The following is a 5,585-nucleotide window of genomic DNA, read 5'->3' as shown; positions in this document are numbered from 1 at the left end:
CACACACACACACACACGTCTAAATAGCAGAGCAAGTGATTACATTGCTTATTACCTCCAAAATAGCTAAGTGGAGGCTCCGTTATATTTGCAATACTAACTTAAGCATTCCAGCATGGGTTGCCAATCTATTCCACCCTGTATCTAGTGGTGAGTTCCTATCAGCTGGTTCTTGGGTAAAGACTACACTATCAGGTGCTCTTACTTGGTGCTCATTGCTTTAGTGACCTGTAGTTCTGGTAGTTAAGGAGGGCTGATTCATTTGTCCTGCACTTGTGACTTTCCAGCATTTCCTCAGAACAAGCTAACTCTTTACCCAACGTTTTTGCTCTGTTTGAGAAACAGGAATTTATGGATTTTCTCTTGATAACAAGAGGCCCCTAACTATAACCAGGTACTATTTTTCTTCAATATACCAATTCCTAGATGTCGGTACAAACTACAGATTGGGAAGTAGCCTTGGGATGATGGTCTGCCCCTGTTGACTGACATGGCCCTGTATGTTAAATTGCCTTCCACTAAGGTGTCATTTGAATTTTAAAAAATAACAAACCGGTGAGCTTCTGGTGGCTTTTAACCTTTTTGTACACCTCCTCTTAATTAAGAGGTGGCTTTGGCTCTTATTTAAGTTGTCTCTGATTTTCATAGATTTCATAGACATTAGGGCTGGAAGGCACCTTGGAAGATCATTGAGTCCAGCCCCCTGCCCCAGAGGCAGGAAGTCAGCTGGGCTCATAGGATCCCAGCAAGATAAGTATCCAAATTTCTCTTGAAGGCATTCAATGTAGGTGCTTGAACCACCTCTGATGACAGGCTATTCCAGACCTTGGGGGCTCGGACAGTAAAGAAATTCTTCCTTATGTCCAGCCTGAAACAGTCTTGCAGTAGTTTATAACCATTGGACCTCGTTATCCCTTGGGGCGCTCTGGTGAACAAATGTTCCCCCAGATCATGGTGAACACCCCTGATAAACTTAGGTGGCCATCAGATCACCCCTGAGCCTGCACTTTTTCCAGGCTGAAGAGTCCCACGGCTCTCAGCCTGTTGTCATAAGGTCTGTTTTCCTGACCTCTGATCATGCGTATGGCTCTTCTCTGGACTCTCTCAAGCTTCTCCGCATCCTTTTTGAATTGTGGAGCCCAAAACTGGATGCATTACTCCAGCTGCGGCCTCATGATCTCTGCTTCTGTCTGGGATGTAGCTAGAGGACTAAGTTGTACAGTGGAAATAAGTTGTGGAATCTATGTTTATGCTTGTGCACCATCACTAACATCTATGGGGAAGAACAATGGGAGTGTCAGTGTGATTCAATGTATGATGAGTTAAATAAGAGCAACAATAAGACCAAGGGGGGGAGAGAGCTGGGAGAGATAAGGCTGGCGCGTGAGGTCTGGCTCTTGGTGTTTTTGGTAATGCTAAGGTGTCACAGGAGAAACACAGTGGCATCTTTCAGGATTCCTGAGATCAGTTAAAAGACCTTCAAGGCCTGACTGAGTGGAGGGAGATCTTGCTTTGTCCTACAACAGGTTCAGTGAGTTTAATTCCATGTGCTTTTTATATTTATTCCTTGTTCAAATCCTAGCTGGCCCTGTGCTACTCAACTGTCTATGGTTTAATGAAGACTGTCATATTGCAGAAGTCTTGGGAGATGTCTAGAGGCACAACAGTTTTAGAGAGCATGTGCTCTCACCAGTTTTATAAACTGTCTGAAGTGACTGGCTAAATATCATCCTAAGGCCATCTGCGTTTGACTCCTGGCTGTACCACAGACTTCCTGTGTAACCCTGGGCAAGTCACTTTACGTCCCAATCAGGCGAGGATCTAGACCTCTGTCTTTCTGTTCCATATCTTTGAAATGGTGATAACAATAATCTTGCTTAACTGTCTATCAACATATCTCCACGTATATCTTAGTGCCTTTTGGGGCACTGTGTCTATGTGTTTGAACAGTGCCTTGTACAATGGGGCCTTAGCTTCAGTTTGTGCCTCCTAGGCATTGCTGCTGTAATACAAACTATAATAATTAATATTTCTGATCTCTTGACTCCCAGTTTGGTGCTCCAAATTCAAAATCATGATCCTCAGCATGAGGGCACATAGAAAACAAATGCTGTCTAAGGGGGCCTTGGTGTGACCCATTACTAACTGCCATGGACTATACTGGGATGCTAAGAAATGTAAGAGGAGATTAGTTTTTCTGTTTTTCATAGATTTCATAGACATTTGGGCTGGAAGGGACCCTGGAAGATCCTCGAGTCCAGCCCCCTGTCCCAGGGGCAGGAAGTCAGCAGGGATCATAGGATCCCAGCAAGACAACCCTCCAAATGTTTTAATATACCATTAATCATGTGTTTAGTTACTGGCCTAGCTTTTTATTTCCTTGCTTTCAGAACACATCTCCTTTATTTTGTTTCTCCATTTGCTGAGCTCCAAGAGGAGAAAGAGAAAGTTGTAGCCTTTCTCCAAGCTCACATGTGATTAAAAATGACTGCATGCCAGATCATCCACCAACTCCTTGGCTTTTAAAGAGGCTGTTGTTACGATCAGAGAGAGCTGTTTGTAACTTGGGGCTCAGGGAATTGCAAGAATGATTTGTCAGCACATTGTAAATCTCGCCCCCGCCAGTGAATGTGCTGATGTTGTTCATGTATGGGAACTGTTCTTCTGTCTAGGTGAATAAGGTGTCACATACAAAGGGACCACGTGTGAGGTTGAGTTGCAGTCAGCTGATTTCTTTATTGGAATAATCAAGTATTTGTGCCATGAGTGGTGTTAGCCTGCTGTCCAAGAGAAGTTCCTTTTCATGTTTGCTGTTCTCAAAACCAAGTCCACAATGGGGTCCAAGCATGGCTGTCTGCCCTTTCAGTATTAGCTCCACATAACTTTCAAGGAAAAACATTATATATGAATTCAAAGACGTGAAACAAAGCAACAACCTCCACAGTCATGTGACATGCATATAATCCTGACCCCATGGAAATTGAGGGGAGTTTTGCCATTGGCTTTAATGGGGCAGGGTGTGTTCCAGAGTGTTTGAAACAAACAAGTGATATAGTAATCAACTAGCAATAGAAAATCAATTCATCCTTGAAGATAAATCCCCTGTGAAGTTTTGTGCTGTGCTGAGATGTTGGAGTAATCAGAAAAATAGATTTAAAAAAAAAGTCAAAGTCTAGGTTCTTGAATAAGGACAGATGTATTTACCTGCACCTGTACTATTCTAAGCTAGGATCTTTTCTACCTGTCTCTGCTGCTCTTGTTTATATTGATTTGTGATGGTGTATTGGCCAAACCAAACTGGCCTTGGCAAATACTCTGCTGCCTCTGATTTGCCTGCAGGGGAATACCAGCAGGGGTTAAACAACTGGCTTTGTTTGGCAGGTGGGCTTTGTTAACCCACCACTGAGGAACTTCATAACCTGATTTACTGGGTGTGGCATTTAGAAGATCAGGAATGAAGCCTACCGCCAAAGCTTTCAACCCAAAGGATGGGCAAGTCCTCTCTAGCTTTGGAAGTGTTAGTTTCTTTTCCTATACTGTATCATTAAAGATGGTCAGAACAATATCTGGGCTTGTGATCCGTGGCTGGAAAGAGCTGCTGTTGGTCATATGTTAGCTACTGGGGTGTATTTAACCTTAGGGAGTAGGGGAAACGGTTTGTTATGACCCAGTCTATAACTGAGTGGAGAAGCTGGTCTCTGTAACAGCAGCTAGGAACTATGCAAATCCCTCAGATAACCAATCAATGACCTCAAACTTTTGAATCGATGCTGAGTTACTTTTTGGTTTGTTTACTGGTGCTGGTGGGGTGGTGGGAAGGAAGGAAATTCTGTTAAGCTTTGTGGGAAGATGGCAACCATAAAATGAGCTTTGCCATTTGTCCTGAAAGGGGTGAAATGTTGTGCTCATTCTGATTTCTTATGGAAATGGATGTATAAGCTGCAAGGCAATGCCTGAGTGAGGTTTCTCCTGCTCTTATGGCTTTCACCTGTAGTCCAATTCCATTGTTCCTAATGAAAACCACTGTTGTTTGCTAAGGGAGAGGTGGCCCACTGGAAGTAGAGATTTGAATTCTAGCTGTTGTTTAATGCAGGGACAGGCAATTATTTCGGGCGGAGGGCTGCTTACCAGGTTAAGGCAAGTTGTTGAGGGCCACATAGGTAGCCCTGCCCCTTGACAGGTGCCCCACCCCCAGTCACCATCTTGTGATCAGAAGTCCTGCCCCCTAACTCCTGACTTTTGCCACCAGAAGGGCCTCTCCTTGCCCCCTCGCTGAAAGAAATACTCCTTTCAGCAAGGGGTTTGGCCATCTCAGAACCAGAAAAATACCAAAAACCAAAATACCATATCTGAAAAATCAGACGTCTACAACATTCATTAATTTGATTTAAAAATACATTTTTGTCCTGATTTATGTGTTTTTTTTTTTGTGTATTGTGTATAGAGGTGATTGCACAATAGCTTAAAATAAAATCTTACTCTTGTATATTATGGGGGGCATGGATCTGGGGGCCTGCATGTAGAGCAGTGCAAGGGGGGGTGTGCATGTGTATGGTGGGGTATACATGTAGGACTCACTCACAGACTATGACAGTCAGTCGGGTGCCACTGCTTGGATCAGGGTTTGTCAACCCCTTGTTTAGATTATGGGTGTTGCCATGATGTCTTGTACCTGTCTTTCTGGAGAAATAGGGTGTTGGTGATGGTGAGTCCATGTTCCATGCATTTGGTCAAGAGGAGGCTGCCACTGGAGTTGACCTCCCCTACTCCTTCCTTGCTGATGGTTCCATTCCAGAGGTTAGAGTCCTTTCCATAGGCAGTGGAAGAGGGGCACTAATGGGGCTTAGCCCCCACAAACGCAGGGCAGCGGTAAGGCTGCAAGGCAGCCTGGCTGCGGGCTTCTGGCAGCTGCAGCAGGGGTGGGGAGGAGAGCGGGCACAGCGGTGAGGGAGCGAGTGGGACTGGGGTTAGGGGAGGGGCAGGTACTGCACAGCCAGGATGGGGCAAAGCACAGGACTGAGCCGCAAATAGTTCATCCGGGGGGGTGCAGCTCCTGCTATGTGCACCCTGGGAGGTCATGGGCGGCTGTGTATCCCTGGATCTGCAAGGGGCAGGGCAGGCTGCTGCTGCGGGCTGGGGCTGGAGCTGCACCAGGCTCTTCCCAGTGGGGTGTGTTGGGCCAGGGGGAGGTGGTAGTGGTGCTGGGAGGGGGCTACAGCGGGGCTGCAGCCACCCCAAAACTCACTGTAGCCCCCCTCCAGCCCACACTCCCAGCACTGCCACCACCTGCCTCAAGCACACTGCGGCCCAACCCCCATGTGGAAGAGCCTGGCATAGCCCCAGCCCCAGCCTACAGTGGCAGCCTGCCCTGCCCTCTGCAGATTCAGGAGCACATGCCCCATATGCCCTCCTGAGGTGTGTATAGTGGTGGGAACTGACGCCACCTCTTCCCCGCACTCCACAGATGAGCTGTGGCTCTGCCCCGTGCCCTGTCCTGGCTGTGCAGGGTCTGACTTAGCCCCCTTCCCCCCCATTTTTTTGATACATGTGATCACCCCCCCCCCCCCCCCCTTTTTTTTTTTCTC

This window comes from Gavialis gangeticus, unplaced genomic scaffold (assembly GCF_001723915.1).
Source record: "Gavialis gangeticus isolate Ggan-Ray unplaced genomic scaffold, GavGan_comp1, whole genome shotgun sequence".
Classification (NCBI taxonomy): Eukaryota; Metazoa; Chordata; order Crocodylia; family Gavialidae; genus Gavialis; species Gavialis gangeticus.
Note: the sequence above shows the minus strand (reverse complement) of the source record.